This window comes from Leuciscus leuciscus (assembly GCF_965113295.1).
Source record: "Leuciscus leuciscus genome assembly, chromosome: 7".
Classification (NCBI taxonomy): domain Eukaryota; kingdom Metazoa; phylum Chordata; class Actinopteri; order Cypriniformes; family Leuciscidae; genus Leuciscus; species Leuciscus leuciscus.
In genome coordinates, this window is record NC_138731.1 from 28,044,645 (window position 1) to 28,066,302 (window position 21,658).

At 36.4% G+C, this 21,658-nt stretch overlaps 1 protein-coding gene and 1 long non-coding RNA gene across 3 annotated transcripts in view; one reads left to right on the top strand and one right to left on the bottom strand.

Moving 5' to 3' along the window:
• LOC309503659 (uncharacterized protein) overlaps positions 1 to 21,658 on the top strand; it is a 245,098-nt gene that overhangs the window by 70,245 nt on the left and 153,195 nt on the right. The window contains exon 1 of one of the 2 annotated variants that reach the window (XR_014207794.1): positions 5,802 to 6,064. The exons of the other annotated variant lie outside the window; for it this stretch is intronic. The gene's annotated coding sequence lies outside the window, so the exon portion shown is untranslated. Of the gene's footprint in view, positions 1 to 5,801; positions 6,065 to 21,658 lie in introns of those variants that run through there. 2 annotated transcript variants of the gene reach the window in all.
• Positions 1 to 21,658, bottom strand: part of LOC309503674 — a 107,175-nt gene that overhangs the window by 38,948 nt on the left and 46,569 nt on the right. The gene's annotated exons all lie outside the window — the stretch shown is intronic.

The following is a 21,658-nucleotide window of genomic DNA, read 5'->3' on the forward strand; positions in this document are numbered from 1 at the left end:
GATCTTAAAGCAGAATATTAATTAAAATATTAGTAACAATAATTACTTTATTATTATTATTTTATTTTTTTAATTATTTTTTTATGTAGCCTAGGTGATTTTACAGTGACAATTAGATGAATGTACTTGGCAGATGTTTTAAAAAACAAAAAAAAGTATTTTATCAGTTCATATAAGTTCATGCATTCCTTAGCAATCTAACTCTTGATGTTGCTTTGCTGTGGCATGAATTTTAAAGTGTTATCAGGTGCTGCTTTTATTCAATATTACACACAGTAAAGAGAGAGCTGGAGCCATTTTTGGACTCAAGTGTCTCACTCTTAAGGGTGCACTTGTGAGAATTCATCTCACAGTCTAATTTAATTTAACAAGGAGCCCTGAAGTGAAATCAAGAATATGGCTTGTGATTTTTAACAGCTGTTCTACATAAGCACACCAAAAAAATACTGTTAGTGTATAGGCATTTTGTGTAATAGTTTATTGTTAATAATGTAATAAGGGTTACTGCATTACTAAGCCTAATGCTAATTCTGCATTCTTGTTGTAGATTTAAAGCATCACTGAGGAAGTCAAGAGCTCTTGATTTTAGAGTACGCTCTCATGTTAATCTCTCATTAATGCTTGGAAATCCATCAAATCTTGACTTCGAAATGATTTGAATGGTTCCTTTGGGCCGCAGTCTTATACGGACATATTTGGGGGCAATTATTCCTTGGGGAGATCTGGAAGACATTATCCCACCACAGTGAAAACACCACTCTTCTCTCTTCTTCAGCTCACATTTTTATCTGGAGAGCATTTAGACTACTTGTCTCGCGCTCAGCACTTTGTGCATGTCATATTTATATATTTTTTCTATTTACAGTCTGAATTACATCCATAAATCAGTTTAGCATGACTGAAAAGTATGAATAGAGTGAGTACCCCTTTTTTCATGAAAAAAAGTAACAAATCTCATATTTATTCTGATAAATCTTAGATATGTTATATTTATCTAGCATAACATTAATTAAAATAATGGATTTTTTGGCCTGTCCCACCTCAGGGGTCTTGACTTTCTTAAATTAAATTCAGTCATATTTTGACAAATTGAATATTTTCTTTCTTTCTTTCTTTCTCTTTCTTTCTTTCTTTCTTTCTTTCTTTCTTTCTTTCTTTCTTTCTTTCTTTCTTTCTTTCTTTCTTTCTTTAAATGACCAATCATTTGTTTTACTGTTTGATTTACATTTTGATAATCTTATAAAACAGAATCTTATAAAAAATGTCTTATGTTATATAATTATTATGTAAGGATTTTTAATAACTAGCATCTCATTCTTGGTAATAATTAGACATTGTTCACAGGTAAACACATAGGTATTACAGCGAGCTCTCGAGTGCTTGTGTTTTTGAAAATGTACACTCTTAATGAACAGATATTTAAACCTCTTGACGAAGAGTGTTTAAGGCTTGACTCCGACACGAGTCGAGAGCGTTTGAGTTACGGGCAGTGTGAGTGTGTGTGCACATTACATTAACTCATTTAGTGTGTCTAATGGGCTGATGCAGGGGTCTCGCACACGCCATTACACCCTGCACACCCAGTGTCACCACACACACACACACACACACACACACACACACACACACACACACACACACACACACACACACACACACACACACACACACACACACACACACACACACACTCACTCACTCGCAGGGCATCTGGGCATATGGTCAGTTTGACTGCGTGAGCTCATGCGATTGACTCAACTCTTCAGAGACCAACCGACAGAAGTCCTGTAATTGCCATAACTTCATTAGCTGCGATTAGAGCACAAACACTTACTCAGGCCGTGAAGACTAGAGAAACTGATCGTGATGTTTTTAACGGTGACTTCACAGGGCAGAGGAAGTACAGACATCTGTTTCTTCTCAACATCAGGGACACCAGAGGAATATGGAAATAGTGATGAAGGCAGTACTGAGGGAGAACAAGCTCACTCTCCGAACGCTCAGCTGGCTATTTTTTTGTGTGTCTGAGCCCCTCAGTGGTCTGACAGGACCACACACACACACACACACACACACACACACACACACACACACACACACACACTCACACTGGCTCTTCTTGGTCCTAAAAACTCGTTTTAAAGGAAGACTCATGTAGAAATCTTATAAAGTACTTTTAAATTGACCATCTACACATCTGAGGCAGCATACAGTACAAAGATGTAGGGTTGATGTCTATAATTATTTGTGGGAATAAATTCTGTGTGTGTACTGAATTTATTTATTTGTGAGAATTTATCATTCTACTTTCAATGTGTTCTGAATATAGGAGTCACAGTCATAAAGGTCGGCATGATAACTGTAACAACAACATTATGGCATCTTGTGGCTGTCAACAAGTAACATACAAAGTTTAACCTGGCTTTTGACTTTTGCTTTTTTTCGTCAAAGTAATGTTTAGTGATGTATTATCATCTGGCTGTCGACAGGAAATTTGGGACTAGTTTTCCCTGATGAGAGCAGGTAAATTTGCATTCCACAGATGTAATTAATTAGTGATTAATTAAATTCCAACCAAATCAAACGCATTTGTATTTGTCTCACGCATCCTCTGAAAAAAAGATGGAACAAATCTACTGTTTTTCAGCTAATTTAGGAGTCCGCTGAGAAAAAACAGTCCTGTCTGGAGAGGAATATTGTTTTTAATTATTTTATTACTAATTTCTGATTTTGCCAACTTCTTGCCTCAAATATTTTTTTTGGGGGGAGTCTGATATCTGCAGTAGTAACATCAGATATGAATGAATTAATGTCCTTAAAGGTGTAGTTCAACAAAAAATTAGCTAAAAAACACAAAAGAATATATTTTGATACAGGTTTGAGGTATAGCCTACAGAATGTAAGTCATACAGGTTTGAAATGACATGGTGCATGAGCAAATAACGGCACATTATTATTGTTGTGTATTTTAATGTTTTTTATTATCCAGACACCCGTATTTAGCAGCAGTGTGTGTACAAGGTCTCCAGCCACTGTATCTCATACAAGCACTACCTTCGTAAATGGGAAAAAAACATATGACACACATAAAACACAGCATATGACATTCAATCGCAAAACTTCACACATAACATTAATGGTTACTCAACGACGTAATCTCGGGTCCCTGAGATAACGGAACGAGCATTGCGTAGCTTGCCGTGCAACTGTGCTGCCTAAAGTGAGCTGTGCTAAACCGCTCCTCAGTCGAAAGATCTGACAGGTGGGCTTTTCTGCACTGCTTTATAGGCAGCCGAGCTCGCATGTTTTGGCGGGCTGAAATGCCATTTGTCTGTGTAATTCACAGACGTGAACCAATCAGGCTTCAGAATTCAGAGAAAACAGGAGTTTTAGATAACTGATGCAATGCGAGTGAACTGTATCAAAAGGGAACCGAACGCTTCCATCGGGACGTTCACGTTATAAAAAAGTATTCACGGCTGTTTGCTCTGTGATGTTATGGAGGCTTTCAGGAGCTATTAAATCAAAACAGGAACTTAAAAGCTGAATCGGCCACAAAGGGTAAATGAAAAAGGGAAATTTCCACACAAAACCTAATCGCTCATAAAAAGCGGAACATTGCGAGAAAATTGCTGCTATTACCGAGCCACTGCAGGAGTCAAATCCACATTATATCTGCAGGATTTTTTTTTATACCAATGGCACAGATTTCTCTCTCTCTGGCTATGTTTGGAATGGCATACTTCTATAATTCTCGTTTTGCAGTATGTATGCACAGTATGCATATGTTATGTATGCACAGTATGCATATGTTCTGTATGCATGGAATACCAATATAGAAATCGCTGTGTGAAGTATACTACCAGAGCACACTATGCTGGATACTGTATCCTACAATTCAATGTGTTAAACTTCCATTCCATTCCAAGTGTGAGGAATGTATACCACACATTAACTACGATTTTGAACTAGATTTTTTGTCTTCACTCTTGATGACCTAATTTATTACAGAGACAGTTGCTAAATTCTACACACTGAACATTCAACATAGTATGTGTCATGTGACCACTATTCAGTATGCTAGTATTTAATCTTGAGAAGCAGTTTAATCACGCACATCCCAGTCAAGTACGGGTGCTGGATCTCATATATAATGCAAGTAACAAAGTAAAGATCCGCACACCGGAGAGCTCCCATTTAGAAAATGTATTAATGTGTAACGTTTCGGGCCTTTCGCGGCCCTTCCTCAGACTGAGGAAGGGCTGCGAAAGGCCCGAAACGTTACACATTAATACATTTTCTAAATGGGAGCTCTCCGGTGTGTGGATCTTAACTTTGTTACTAGTATTTAATCTTGAACATTGCTCTATCCATTCATCTATCCGAGAGCTATGCTAAGATGGCTTGTACAAACATTTTAGCCCATTGTAACTTTTTAAATATATCTTTAACTTTATATCAGCACAAGTTCGTCCACAACCATTTATGGAAAACCTTCTGAGGTAGATGGTGTAAAATCAATGTTTAATTAGCACAATGGCTTTTACACTTTTTTTTTTTTAATAACCAGTACAGCTGGCACTTTTTTTTGGAATAACATGAGAAATAAGTGAAGGGAATGAAGAGAGAAGTGAGAGAACGAAGGTGTGAGATTTGGCTCGTGTTCTCACAGCTGTTTTTGAAGTGTTTTTTTTCTTCTTTTTCTATTCACAACAGAGTTTGATCATGATGAAAATATGCAGTGCAAGAGAGAGTATTAATGGAGAAATGAAGATGTACACTGGAGAGCTAAAATATAGAGAAGTGATAATTAGAGAATGAAGTTCATTAGAGAGGAAATGTGATCTGTGCTATGGTCAGATGTGTGAAAATGTACGATCTGTGCTATGATCATCCCACCTTGACATGCAAATGTAACTTATCTAACCACAAACACAGACATTTCATATTTAGCAGGATTCTTGATTTTGACTGCACTGACACTATTGGATGAGGACTGAATCGAGATGGATGATGATATCACTGTTTTATATAGAGCTGCTTTATAGCTTAATTGAACTCATTTCATAATTGATGAACTTTTAAGGAGTTATTAATCTGAACTGAATCAACACTGAACTGACTTCAGCTGAATTATGAATGTTTACTATTGTCTTCTTTTAGAGGTTCTTTACAGCAGATTTGAATTCTGTTTACATCATTGATCATTATTTTCCTGTTTATCACTGTAAAGCTGCTTTAAAACTGTATTGTATAAAGCTATATATATAAATAAATAAAGGGGACGACTTGAGATCTAAATAAGTCCATTTACATTTCTGTTTTTATATAAATGTAAGTTTCATTTTTATACTTTAAATAGTATGTATTGTTTAATGGTTTTCTGTCTGTCTGTCAATTTTATATATATAAAATATTTATAGAATTATTAATTGTTTTACCAATCGCTATCACTTTTTCGATCAACTGCAAATGGATGCGGATGGTAGAGGCTTCTGCTTTGTCTGGAATTCGCTGTTTTACATAGGATACTTCCCCCCCCACACAGCTATCAGTCAAAACAAAGCCCTTAAAATATAATGACGAAGGTGCAACTTGGTGACATTTGTTCTCAAACTATACACACACTTACAGTGCTTGTGCTAAATTTTTTGGATTTTTTGGGACAGGGCATGGGAAAGGGAGAAACAGATATAGACAGCATTCCTGCTAACCGATAAGCAAAAGTGAGAGGTCATTCATTTAACAGAGCACAGTGTGTGTGTGTGTGTGTGTGTGTGTGTGAGAGATGCATACTGATATCTAAAGCTATGACTCAACCTAGAAAGCATCAGATCAGATCACACAGACACACACACTGAGACAGAGAGAGATCAATGCGGCTTGTTATCGCAGCTGCTTTTCCTTTATTTATCCTCTTTTGACAGAAAGAGGGAAAAGATGGTTTGAAAGAATGCGAGAGCGAGAGAGAATGAGGCATCTGAGGACGTGTCTGAATACAGGAAGTTATTTTAGAAGATCTGGGCGGTGGAGGAGCGCTTATCTCGATCTCAACACTGGTAAAGTGAGTGACGTCATCCTCTCTCTTGTCAACTTAGATACAGCTGAGATCATTTGCCCATCACCATCAGCACTGTTTAAATCATTAGCCCATGTTCATTGTGGTTGAGCTTGTCGTTTTAAACAGTTTGCCAGAATTTTGACTTTTGACTTTAAAATCTCTTCCAGATTGAAGTTCTTGTTCAAGTATGCTTTTTATTTGAAAGGCTTATATAATTATTATATAAAATATCATAAAATAATGATCAACTTATTGGTATTAACCAGAATTTCACTAATTGTGCCAGTCCTGCACCTTGTAAAAATGGCTGGTCTTTTCAAGTTTTATGCTCCGTGTGCGTCTATGAATGATTGTGGGTGGTCCTGGTGTGTTGAGTCTGAGACTATTAACACGTGTTCTTATAATTGGTGATATTTTATCATTTTGAAACAGCAATACTCCAGTCTCTAATTAGGAAAACCAGTGCAGTGCAGATCACCATGTTGTTTTATTTTTAAACCAGTTGTCCTTGGCAGCCAATTACAGAGCCCTGAATAGAGTTTATTTGACACACACACACACACACACACACACACACACACACACACACACACACACACACACACACACACACACACACACACACACACACACACACACACACACACACACACACACACACACACACACACACACACACAGAGAAATCTTATAATGTGGCCTGAAATCTAATTTCTTCCTCTGAAGTGACCCGTGAAATAGTGTGAGCTCTTTGCTCCCTTGCTCTATGTAAAATCATCAGATTGCCTATTTCAGAATCCAATATGAACCCTCTCCTGTGCTCTTTAAACACACATACACACACTTACAGTAATGGGTATTATGGGCCCCTCCTGACCTGTTAGATTACAGAGGAGAGGGAAAAACAGATACGAAATGAAAGACCAAAAAACAACTGAAATACTGAGGGGACGAGAGGATAGTGGAGAAAGAGAGAGCACAAAATAAGATTAAGGAAGTTAGTTACAGACAGAACAATCAAAGAAAACAAAGTATTTGTTGAACAAGCAAGAACTGATCTGAGCAGATCAGATAATGGGAGCATAAAGCCCATGATAAAGATGATTGGGGAACATTTTACAATAAGGTATCGCTCATAGTTCATGTTAGTTAATAAAAATGCAGTAATTCATTGTTGGTTCATGTTAGTTCACAGTGCATTAACTAATGTTAACAATACAACTTTTGATTTTAATAATGTATTAGTAAATGTTGAAATTAACATTAACAAAGACTAATAAATGCTGTAGAAGTATTGTTCAATCTTAGGTCATGTTAACTAATGACTCCATATAGTATGTCAAGGATTACTATCATTTATTAATTACACTACACAAAAAACTATACAATATATTCTAATGGTTTGGAAATGAGAACAAAAGAAACCATATTTTGCCACATAAAACATAATCATGGCTTAAATACATTAATCGCATCATATTATATATAGTTTATTATATGCAGTTCCTTTTGTACTAATAGACTTTAGTCAGGGTAGTGCCATATGTAATTTTTGACAGGAATGCAAATGAGGCTGTGAGGGATAGAAGTGCAGTGAGTTCAATGGATTGTATTGTGGTTTAACAATATACTGAAACTCAATAAAACAGTTTTGAAAGTTGTGAAAATTACATGGTCCAGGTCTTACCCTCACAGCTTCGTTTTCATCCGTGTTAAATTCAATATGCCATAACCTGACTATGGTATGTGGCATCAGAGAAGAAACCTATCTAGTTGGACATTAGTTGAATTATTGGTGGTATATTTGATTTTGGACATAATTAAGGTAAATCAGTGCTGTTATTTATTTATTTATTTATTTTAACAGTTGATTTTGTAACCAGGCTGTGTAAACGAAAATATATGGTCTTTATAAGGAAAGTGAATAATTTGATAATATTCACAGTGGGGTTTGAGTAGTATAGAGGTCCACACTATTTCACCAAGGTCCACTCAGTTGAAGATTTCTGCTCTCTCAACTGCTACACATGTTGACCCCCTTACATCATATCTTGAGAATGAACAGGTTGAGGTGATATCATGTAATATCACACACATGAGTTAGGATGGAGCTAACTGTGTGTTTTGACATAACCTTTCACACACTGTCTTCACCTTAGCTATGCTTGATTTAACAAACAGACACTTTGAGTTATTTTGAAGGTAAACACACAGCTATGCCATACATAATTTAAAAATAGTCTATGTTAGCAATAGCATAGCTTTCCAGTACGAGCTAGTTTTTCCAAAAAGTAGCAGTGCAACGTTACGTGACCAATCGTTACATTGCTGGAATGTTTCGCCGCATTGTGAAATGCGCACAGCTTTAAAGTTAAATAAAACATACTCTTCGAAAGCACGCTCATCTGACATTGAAAAGTCCGACTTGTCAATTTGTTCGTTTCGACAGTTCACACAGTTTTCTGTGATGGATAGGTTTAAGGGTAGGGTTAGTGTAAGAGGAATATAATATATAGTTTGCACAGTGTAAAAATCGTCTATGGAATGTCCTCATAAAACATGAAAACACAATGTGTGTGTATGGCTATGACTCTTTTATAAATAAATTATAAATAATTTGAATATTACCAAACCAGCTATTTATAATTTAAACTAACTAATCCACTAATAATACACAGCAAGCTATTGTAGTAGCAACTACATTTTAGCTATTTATGGGGGTGAAATCTTTTAAACTATATTTGCTTTTAAGGTGGCTTCAATATTTAAATCCACTCTAAAAACACAAATGAATGGCTTTTGTTGACCATGTCAAAACATGGAGAAATAAGCCTCATAATAGAGCTGTTCTTATTTAAGTATTCTGCATTTGTTTTTGTCACTCCACAGGGAAAAGCCTCCCATTTTCATTGCAGTCGATGAATCCAATCTCTAATTTAACCTTCCCCCGTGTGTCTTCCCTCATTCTATTAGAGACCAATGTAAATCACAGCGCTTCTCTGCTGCTCGTTATCCATAGAGACATCTCTAAACGGATGCTGAGCGCTTGTAAATGTACAGCAGGTGACAGAGGCTTGACAACAGAGAGAGCGCTTGTGACCCCAAAAGCCCTGAGCCGGTCAAAGAGAATCAGAGGCAATAAAAGTGGGCAGAAATAATCCAAAATAAATGAATTCATTAATTAGAAATGAGTGATAATTAATGGTTGTGCTTAATGAGCTTCAGAGACAAGTGGCGACCTAAGGGTCAGATCAGAAAAAAATTATTGGGGAAAAAAATTGGAGAGCAGACGGATAATGGATGACAGAACAAGCATAAAATTGTCAAGTGCTTTAATTAAAAAAGAAGAGCAACTGTTTGTCATTCTGATAGTTACACTAATATTAAACCATATTTAATCTTTATAATCAACCTCTGCTTCTCAAGCTTTTAAAATATGCAGTTTTCTGTCACTCCTCTGGGAAGAGTTTTACATATACAGTTTTTTAGCCTAAATCATGTTGCAAATGTAGCTGAATATGGATTTATAGATGCTTTGTCATTTTTTGGATGTTGAAGTACTTTCTTCTGTCTCTGGTTGATGTACAAGCCATATATTGCGCTTTCAAAAGCATTGCTTTGTTTTGAGAAGTCTGATATGTCATCTGTCTCAACCAATAGTGTATTTGATGGGGCCGAACACTCAGGCAGAAGGGGCAGTAGGGAAACAGTTTAATTGTTATTAGTCAGTTTGTTGCTAATGATATGAATTAGTTTTCCTATTCACAGTTAAAACAGTTTTAATAGCTACAGGAATGTACCACCATTCAAAAGTATGGGGTCATTTGATTATTTTTTAAAATTATTTTTTAAAAATAAATTAGTACTGTACTTCTATTCAGCAAGGATGCATTCAATTGATTAAAAAGTGACAGTAAAGGCATTTATAATTTTACAATAGATTTATATTTCAAATGAATGCTGTTCATTTGTACTTTCTATTCATCAAAGAATCCTTAAAAATGTATCACGGTTTTCACAAAAACATTTCGACATTGATAATAAAAGAAATGTTTCTTGAGCACCAAATCAGCATATTAGAATTATTTCTGAAGGATCAAGTGACACTGAAGACTGGAGTAATGATGCTGAAAATGTAGCTTTGCCATCACAGGAATAAATTCAATTTTAAAATGTATTAAAATAAAAAGTTATGTTACATTGTAATCTTTCACAATATTAAATGTAACAATTTGTAAAGGTTTATTAGTTATTTTACTGTATTTTTGATCAAATAAATGCCTTGTGAACATAAGAGACTTCTTATGGACCCCAAACTTTTGAATGGTAGTGTACGTTTGGAAATGGCATATGCAAAGTGGAGTTTTAGAATCAGCATAAATCATTTTGTGAAAACTTTGCATTTATAAGGGACAAGACAAACTATGAAAACATGTTATTCAGAATAATTCAAATGTTTTGAAATCTAGGGTGTTTCCAAACTTTTGGAGGGCACTGTATGTCTTATGTGTTCTCTGTACAGTATTCAACTCTAGAGTACTTTTTACTGGACGGTGAACAGCTGTTTTCTGACTATTTAAAAAAGTTGAATGTCTTGGACTGTGCTTCACTGTACTGAGCATTGGAATAATGTGTTATCTGTCTCTTACACGCGTTTCTCAAAGATGTTTAGTCAACACTTTCAGCCCCGCCAGAAGCCCGTCAATATCAGCCGAATATTCCCGCTCCCTCCAGATTTCAGCAGCACTCATGCCGCTTGTAGGACTGAAATTGACAGTCCATGTTTTTATTTTTCTGCTTCAATGCTCTAAGGAGAAAGCAGCAATGGCCATCGATGCAATCCAAACATTAAATGCCCATTCGATTTTTACTGGTACATTCAAATCAGTAATAAAAAACTATTGCATTACACTATACTGTCATAGCAAAGCTGAATTTACAGCATTATTACTACAGTCTTCAGTGTTCCATAATCTTTACATAATCATTCTAATATGCTGATTTGCTGCTCCGGAAACATTTCTTATTATTATCAATGTTGAAAACAGTTGTGCTGTTTAATATTTTTTATGAAAATCATGATATAGTTTCTTCAGGATTCTTTAATGAATATAAAAGAACATTATTTATTTGAAATAAAAATCTTTGGTAACACTTTAGTTTAGGGTCCAATTCTCACTATGAACTTGTTGCTTATTAGCATGCATATTACTAGGATATTGGCTGTTTATTAGTTCTTCTTATAAAGCACACATTAATGCCTTATTCTGCATGACCATATTCTACATCCCTTAATCCTACCCAATACCTAAACGTAACACCTTACTATTAACAAGCAGTAATGAGGAGTTTATTGGGACAAAGGTCATAGTTAATAGTTAGTTAATTGTGAGAATTGGACCCTAAAAAAAATATATATAAAAGAAGGGAGAAAGCAGAATATTCTCTATTGTTCCACATCTAAAATCCCATCCCATACATGACTATATTCTTGATGTATGTTCACATTCTTTGCTCTCTCTCTCTCTCTCTCTCTCTCTCTCTCTCTCCTCTCTGTGTGTTCTCCATGCCTCTCCCTTGGATCCTTTTGGCTTTGTCATGTACAGAGTTCGCAATTAAGACTCCTCCACCTCGCTAGGAGTGCAGTTTCCTCTCAATCTGTGTCTCGCCCCCTCTTTCCCAGCTGTTCTTCTGCCCATCTCTCTCTTTCTCTCTCTCTAAAGTCCTGAGCTGAGATTTCTCTGAATGAGACAGCGGATCTGAGATCTGTCAGATAAAAGCATGATGTGAAGCTTCTTCTGAAGGCCTCTTGCTTTTGAGGGTTGACGGGTCTGTGTGTATTTGTAAAGGTTTGTGTGCCGATGAATGTGTCTGTATGTCAGAGAGGGTCCAGAGTAACATGTTATTTCTTAGAGTTTGCTTTTAATGGAGATCTCAGTTATGTGTCATTTGAGCATCAGATGTACAGTTAAGTACAAAAACAATTGAGACATTTGTAGATATATATATATATATATATATATATATATATATATATATATATATATATATATATATATATATATATATATATATATATATATATATATATATATAAAAAAAACGTATAGAGCTATAAAAACAAATGTGGATAGTATCTAGTATCTCTTCTGAGTGGATTATGTTAGATTTTGGATTGGGTTGTGCTGATATTGAATATCTGAAATTATTTTTGTTATGGCAGATAAAATAAGAGTAAAATTCTATACTATATTATCTAAATAAAACTAAAATCAGACATTTCAAATGTTACAAGTACATTTTGTAACATTTTGCAAAAATGTAATGTTTGTATGCTATAATTTGTTAGGAATAATGTACAATAGGAAGTTGGATTATTGAAAAATAATACACACTCTACATTTTTGCAAACTTAAAAAATATAAATGAAGCTAATTCTATATATTAATACAATCTATAATAGTATAAATATAATATTAAAATAACACTTATGTATATCTTATTCTGTGGAGAAACAGGAACTAAAGCAACAAATCTCCATTTAATCACCATGTAATCTCGCAGCTAGGAGAAACAATTGAGATGTTAAAGAGATCTTTCCTGGAGGTCGATTTAAAGTCCACGGCTTATGCTTTTCTGAAAAAGGATGTTTATGTGATATATTTCAGATAAACATGTGAGACCTGATGCTTTGGAGAAAACGATGGTATTGTCCGTTTGTAAAGCTCTGTGTCAGAATGATTCTATTTAATTGTGTGACCAGTTAATACATTTACATTCACGTACCTTATGCAGTTCAGGTGTGTGTGTGTAAAACTGGGTGATGTAGAATTAACTGTAGTCGTATACTCTGCGTGTGGCCTTGACCCTTTAACACTCACGTTTGTACTGAGAAATCCACTATTGATCCTCTCGTGAGCCCTTACCAGCGATCAATGGATGCTGACTGTGTATGTATGTGTGTCTCCACTGGCTAAAGTTGGTTTATCCAGGGAATTGAGTGTCTAATCACTGTTCCTACACTATATGATGGAATCAGAGAGAGAGAGAGAGATGCTTGCCAAGAGTGTTGAGTTATTAATAAAGCCGTCTGTCCCCGTGGAGATGAGACAGCGATGTCATAATGGGTTGTGGTGAGGCAGAGGGCGGCAGTCACAGATGGTCTCGTGGATCATTACGGGCTCTGTGGCGTTCTTCCGAAGGTCGAGTCGCCGTGGCAACGTGGCATTTAATCGCTCTCTTACGTGTTTTGCTACTCTTTAATGCATGCATATGCGTGTTTGTGCACGTCAGTGTTAAATAGATGGGAAAGACAGATGGGGAATTGATGCTGAGGTGGTGCGTGTGTTTAGAAAAAAATTACACAAAAAAGCATCCGAGGCAGGTGTTGAGGGGAGGCGGCTTTGAGGTGCTGAGACAAGGTAAAACAAAACACTAGAGTAACACGAGGCTGTACACACACACACACACTTACTTTGTGATGTTCCTGTGGAGAGGTGGCATGTGTTTTCATTTTTTGGCCTGAGCCAATTGCAACCCTGAGCTCTTGTCAACGGTGGTATTTGAAAGTGCTGACATGTACGTTTGAAAGCGCTAGACACTTTATTGTGATGATGTAATGATGGTTATTCTCTGAAAACAGCAGATACCACACATGCACTGCAGTCGTTTATCAGGGAACTGCACAGCTGAAGGTCAAGCATGTTTCCGCCACACATATTCAAAGCTTCAGAGTTCAGACCCTTATCTGAATGTTAAAGACCTCATGGAGCCACTGGTGGGAGTTTTGATCAATGTCTGTTCGCTTTGAGGTCGTCTAAATGGTGATGTACTCCAAAAGAAACTTTTAGTGAATAACATTAGCAATTAGCAAACCATGTTTCATGGCCAGGGTGGAATGCAAACTCAATTGTCAATTGACCACAACAGTGATTCTGCAGGTTTGGATTTAGAATATATATTCCCCATAGTCCAAAAGCACAAGCCTTTAACAGCCAGCTTTAAAGGGATAGTTCACCCAAAAATGAAAACTTACTCACCCTCAAGTTGTTTCAAACCTGTATGAATTTCTTTTTTCTGTTGAACACAAAAGAAGATATTTTTCAAAATATCTTCTTTTGTGTTCAGCAGAAAAAAGAAATTCATACAGGTTTGAAACAACTTGAGGGTGAGTAAATGATGACAGAATTTTCATTTTTGGGTGAACTATCCCTTTAAGATGAGTGACAACATTTGATTTTAAGCAAGACAAATATATGAAAATGATAGCGGTTTGAGAGACTTAGTTTGAGTTTAACTGTTATTCAAAATGCTTTTTAGGAGCAAGTGGTATGTTTTTTTTATTTATTATTATACATACACTACTAAAGTGTGGGATCAATCAGTATCAAATCAGCATATTAAAATGATTTCTGAAGGATGTTACTGGAGTAATTGCTGCTGGAAAATTCAGATTTTCCATCACAGGAATAAATCACATTTTAAAATATATTAAAATAGAAAACATTTATTTTAAATTATTTTAAATTAAATTTTACTTCAATAAATTACGTTTCTCTGTAATGCAAGTCTGTCGTGAAAGGTCAATACATTATTAAGTCTATTTTACTTTGTAGAAAATGAATGAATTTCACTTTCAGTCTCAGACTATTGCACTAATAGTCATTTATAATTACTGTAGCTAAAGGACAAGTACTTCAATATGTTTAAATAGGAAATACAACGGCACAAGAAAAAAACAAACAGCATTTGTCCATGTAATTTCACTGAGTTCAGGTGAGCTGTTAAGTTCAGGTGAGAAAACAATTGGGAAATTCTTACTTGACAGCTTGACAGTAAAGTCAAAAGATTTCTTAGAATTTTACATTGTATTTTTTTGTACAGTAGAATAAGTATTTTTTTCTCAGATTCTTGCGGGGTTTTCCAAATGCAGACATATCACACCTTCAGTGTCTTTCTACAAGGCAATCAAACTGTGTGTGTTGGTGACCCCAGTGTCGTATTAAAAAATTGTGTATTGTTTGAAACCCATGTTCTCTACTCTGCTGTATTGTTAGAGAGAGAGAGTGTGTGTGTGTTAGCAACAGATTATTCATTTCGTCCTGACAGTCCTGGTGAGAGGAGAGCCTCTGGACACATTTAGACTGATTCTGTACCTTATCACCTTCACACACACATACACACACCACAGAGCGCAAAAGACAGAGGAATAGACAACCACTCTGTCTCTCCGAAGTTGTTGAAGGAGAAAAAAAGAAAGGACATATTTGAGGAGAAAAAGGGGAACAGGAGGGAGATAAGGATAGCACTGCATTGCAGCATGGGAGCCGAAAGAGAAAAGACAACGAAAGAGGCAACGTTTTTAATGATGCCCTTGGCACCTTGACTAATATACATCCATAAAAGAAGAGTTGACTTCATCGTTCAGATTCATTAAGTGTGTTGGAGTTAATGATCTCTCTCTCTCTCTCTCTCTCTCTCTCTCTCTCTCTCTCTCTCTCTCTCTCTCTCTCTCTCTCTCTCTCTCACGTGCTGCGTCCAGTGCAAGGTATCATTATGTCAGACAGTAGTGTTCCACACCTCCACTGAGAGCTGATTATACATCACCTGTGCCACACACACACACACACACACACACACACACACACACACACACACACACACACACACACACACACACACACACGTTTACTCCTGGCCGCTGACAGTGTAAAGGTGTGTTCAGGGGTTTTGAGACCTTCAGAGAGCAAAGCTAATTACTCTCAGTGGTAATTATAACAGCTACAGTCACAATGACCTTCCAGTATGAGGGCGCTCGTGCGTGTGCATATGCAGCGTGGCGTGGCTCTGTGAAGCGTTTGCAGTATTCCTGGGAGTATCGAAGAAATGCTGACCTGTAGATGTTACTCAGAGGACAGACATGACATGGTCTAAAGAGTACTTTTGTGCATATGGTGTTGAGGAGGGGCTTTATAAGCACATCCCCATGAGACATTTCAATAGTTATTTTTATTGGTCGGCAGGGGCTACATTTTTAATTTCTTGTAATCTTCTATTGTCCAATTTTGGTGAATCTGCAGCTACTGCGTGATGCTATGATGCTAATATGGACCAAAATCTCAGAGTAATGTGTCTAGCACCTTGTTGAATCTATGCCAAAAATGAAGGCAGTTTTGAAGGCAAAAGGGGCTCCAGTGTGTGTATATATTTATGGCTGTTAAAATCTGTATTTACTTTCCTTTTGCCAGATGTGGCAAAAGTTTTGGACCCTCACTGTGCTACACATCTACACAGCAGTTACACTTGCACATCTTGTGTGAACAAAGCCCCATATTAAAGTCATATATCATTGCATGTCTGGGACCACATTTCTCTTTCTAATGAATAATTCTGAACATGATAAATTTTTGTTTTGCATATTTCCAGTGGCGTTAAATGTGTCTGAGCTTAGGCAGATGCTTAGTTTGAGAACATTCAACAGCACTGACGACATTACAGATTGCTGTTGTTCAACTGTGTGCTGCTCTGGGTCACACCTGACATGCTGCTCATTTTACATTGTGTTCTTGCCAGGATAACAATCTTTCAATACAGGAGGATTTGTGGATTTGCACACACAAAAACACGTGGTTGTCCAGGAGGCACACATGAGCATAGTGCTTCTCATAGAGGGTTGACAGAGCATGCTAAAGTCATTTAACAATTTCCCCCCTAACTCTGTCTTTCCCCATCTTTTCTCTGACGTAAACGCGCTCCTGAGGCAGGATAGATACTGTAGAAAGCATGATAGAAAATATGCTTGATTAGTCAGGGTTAAAGTGTAATGGCTGCCTCTTACAGGGGGAATAGCACAGCACTGAAACCAATCAAACTGAATGTTAGTGATTGTTTACCAACCCCATAAGAGCAGAGATCGAGAGAGAGAGAGAGAGAAAGGGGAAGGGGGATGGGGTGCAAGAAAGTGAAATCAACATAGCAGCCTTGGTAAAAACTATTAAGTAAGGTTCAACTCAAACCAGCAGAATGTTATATTTCCATTACGCATTAAATTTGGTTATCCTGTATGTGACTGGTACAGTAACTGTTATGCTGCATGGCTTTACTTTCTGTCTGAAATGACAATATTATTGCGATACTCCAAGACATATGGTAAAAAGTTAACAAAAAATGTACTGTTGATTAAAATGCTAAATTTGGTATTACATTGGGGGTGGAAATGAATAGGCTTGTATTTGGTGCTGGTTACCCAATGCACAGGACAATGGTGACACCAGAATACAAATATGCATGATTCTGAATCTGAAAATACAGAATTATTTTAAATGAATATGCCTGCACTCTGTCACTGACTAGATATATTTAAAATAAAGTAGGCCACTTTTTATATAAGACATTTGGCATTATCAGGACCCACACATATTCCCCCATTGCATTATTATACATTATATTCAAAATGATATAGAGCAATTTAATGTAGTAGTGACACCAAAACTTTGTAAACTTTTTTTTTTTTTCACACAGTAATTTTCATTTTTGGGTGAAATATACAGATTGTCACTATATCCACGACATTTGTATTGCAATATATTGTCACACCCCAAATATATATGTATACGTTTTGGGACAGTGAGTGAGATCCCCCAAACAAAACAAAAAACAAATACTTTTATTCAGTAAGAATTCATTAAATTGATCAAAAGAAACAGTAAGGATGTTACAAAAGATTCATGTTTCAAATCAATGCTGTTCTATTGATCTTTCGATTCATTTAACAATCCTACAAAAACAAATGATCATGCATCCATGAAACATTAAGTAGCATACTTTTTTTTTTTCAGCATTGATAAGAAATGTTTCTTGAGCATCAAATCAGCATATTCGATTATGACAGATCATGTGACTATAATGTGAAATTGACATGTGAAAATTAAGCTTTGTCATTGCAAAAATAAATTGCTTTTTAAAATATATTCAAATAGAAAATAGTTATTTTATATTATAATAACATTTCACAGTACATAGGCCTACGTTTTACTGTATTTTGGATCAAATAAATGCAGCCTTGGTGAGAATAAGAGACTCCTTTCAAAACATTTTAAAATCTTACTGCAAACTTAATTCTTTTTTCTTTCTTTGTTTTTGTGTCTTTTTTGTGTGTAAACGGTTGTATGACAGTCATTATTAGCAGCATTGAACTCTCAGCTGATTGATTGATATTTGGTTTATGATATATAGAGAGCCTTTGCTTTAAATATAGACTCAAAATGTTTTTGAAATATGGTGCTGCTTCAGTCCCTTCCAGTTTAGACTTTTATGCATTATAAAACTGAGGATGTATGTTGAAAACTTTTTGCAGTTGTTTCACAATTTAAGCAGTGATTATGCAACTTATAGACATACCAATATCAAAAGTACATAAAAAATAGACTTTTATTGGGCTGCACACACTCTTATTGTTATGACTGCTTGTCAGCAAAGGTAATTAAATTCTAAAATATTAACAATGTTTATATGCTTTTCTGATTGGTTTACATACCTGTTTGTGTTTGGAGTGTATCAGGGAATGATAAGACCAAATAGAGGTTGTGGTGGGGTCAGAGGTGAAAGGGGAAAGGGGAAAATCCTATGTGCTGTGTGTCTTCCTCTAATCCTTCTCTTCTCCCTCTGACTCTGTTTGACTAGTTAATCCTGCACTCTGTTCAGGCCTGCTGGATTCTGAATGGGTGATTTAAAACTTACACAGCAACTGTTCTGTGTAACTGATGGACCTCCAGCCTCTGACAGTATGTCTGCTTGTCACACTGGTGCGGGATTGTTGTATTAGGAATTGTAAGTTATGGCTTATAAACCGGAAAGAAAATCGTCTCTAAAACCTGACTGAGTTAAGCTATTGTAAACTGAAAATATGCATGTCACGGTACAGTAAATCAGTTAAATTTGGAATGAATGTGGCAAGTCTACATCTAAGATACTAAATTAAGCTAATGCAGGGGTTTTCAAACTTTTTGACGCCAAGGACCCCTTATGATGATCCCAACAACATAAGCAACATTATATAATTTCATGCATAGACCCATTTTATACTCTTATACTAAAATTAAGTATATTTTAAAGTTTTTTTTCTAAATTAAGTAATTGATTTTTATATTGTCAATGTACTGAAACAATAGACTGGGTAAACCCAGCCTGATCTACCGGCGATTTGATTTCACCCTCTGCAGCTCAGGCTGGAAACCTATACAATTATCTCTGCTGCTTCCTTTACAAATTTGCGGGAACCAATCACAAACTGGCTTATCCACTTGGCACGCTATTGGCGGGTTTAATCCAATCCAATTACAGAGCCGTTACGGCACTGTCCAATTCCTTTTAACCTCTCGACGATGCTCAATGGCTTCTTTTTAGCAAACAAATCACTCGAGTGGGTGTAAATACCACTAACTTTCATGTTTTTTTTTGTGCATAACCTGCAAAAATCGCTCTATTCCTTTGCAGCTTCTGCAAACGGCTGATCAACACGTTTGGTTACACATTTCCTGCCTGGAGTTTTCGCGTCGCTCTGCAAAATACGTCACCCGGATCGTTGGTCTGATTGGTTGAAGGACTATCCAATTGTGTACAGAGTAATTTGAACTATGCCCGTTGATCACACCTCTTGTGCAGTAGAAAATACATAGCAGACTCCCCAGACCAATGTTCAGTCTTAATAGATTGAGCTTGCTCTGGTGATAGCCAGACTACTGAAACAAAAGGAAAGTATTAAAATATTATTAGAGAATATTTACTTTGTATTAAGTTACAGCATATAATTAAGTTGCTCAAGCAAGTGGTAAAATATTTAACCATGCACTTATATTAAAATCGCATACATAAATAAATCTTGCATGTCACAAAGAACTTGTTTTTCCAACTCCACGAATGAGACGAGTGTTGTTAATTGTCGCCTTGTTGAAGTAAATTGTAGTTTTCCTTGATTTACCCCGGTCTTAAAGTAAAAAGATGACTGTGAAAAATAGTAGTATTTAGTTAAATGCATTTATGGTGAGATTACTACATTTTATTTTATTAAATGCATGCGCTGTCACTTTAATTCAGCGCGTGCAGCACATCAAAAATAGACCCCGCGCGGAAACGATGGCACTTGCACCGCAGCTGGAACGGATTGCCGGACCGCATCTGCGTGGAGTGTGAAAGCTCAAACCTGTTAACATGGATAAGGAAAAAAATACGCACTGCAAACGGAGTATGTGTGAAACGGTCACACTCTTTGTAAAGCCCAATTTATACTTCTGCGTCGAACTTACGGCCGTAGCTACGTCGTAGGCTGTGTGTAGCGCGCGTACCCTTCGGCGTACCCTGACGTGCACCTCTCCAAAAATGTAACAACGCATCAACTCTACGCGGACGCAAGCGCTGTGATTGGTCTGCCAGGACCGCTCCCTCGGGTTTTACATGCTCCCTCTGCGCGCCTGAACGCGGACAACGACGCAGAAGTATAAATGAAAACCAACGCGTTGCCTACAGCGTAGAGGCTCCGGCGTAGGTCCGACGCAGAAGTATAAATCAGCCTTAAGTGACGACAACGATGTGTGAACGACCGTGTAGCTGCCTCGTTTGTTAGCATTGCTGGAGGACAATAGGCATCTTGCATTGCAAGAGTGCTATACAAAAACGTTGCAGTACAAAAACGTAATTATAGTTTGCCTCAAAGCTTTTTTATTTGTGTATTTATTTCATTTGTATTAATTCTTCCCCAAGCTCATAAAATAAATTCGGGTCGCACATAAATTGACAGGGTCGGTCGGAAACCGGAACCAAACAAATTTTTTTTTTTAGGCCTAATGTTAGATTATTTAAGTTTCTTACTGTTTATGGATTCTATCGTTCTATAAAAGTAGTAAGCCTCGAGAAATTGTGAATTATTGTGAATTTACATTTTGGACTCTTCCAATTTCCAATTTGAGATTAGAAAACAATTGACATTACTGTAAACTTAATCTTAATCAAAAGTTTGATATGACAGAAATCGAGTATATACTAGAAAAATATATAATTCATAGTACAAATGTAAAATTTCAACACTAATATTTGTTGTATTTCTTCATTTGCAAATGTTAAAGATAATCAGTCTATAACTTGAAACATGCTCACTCACTGTAATCCTCGCTGCGAGTGTTGTTAAACTCATATGTAAATTCTGTTCTGTTCAGTGCAGAAAACACTCGTGCTAGTTACGTGTATGTAGTCAGTAGCCTACATGTGAAATGCTTTTTACAAACAGTTTCCATAGGTAAAAAATGTAAAATTTGTTTCTTTAATCAATCGGCAATCATGCAGCCTGAACCACTGTAGGCAAGTGGATCAAAGTGTAGTGTTGGCTGTTGGCACTTATATGTTGGTACAGTAGGTAGCTAAATGCACACAAAGGAATGAAAACAACACACTCTTTATGTCTCTGAAAGGCAACAGCGCTGAGTTGAACAAACGATCAAAATTAATAAACAGACCTGAAACAGCCTTTTGTGACGTTTGAATTATCCGGTGCAATGCAATCTCATGCACAATGCAGCGCAGTGATTGGGGTAAACCAGTTTCTTC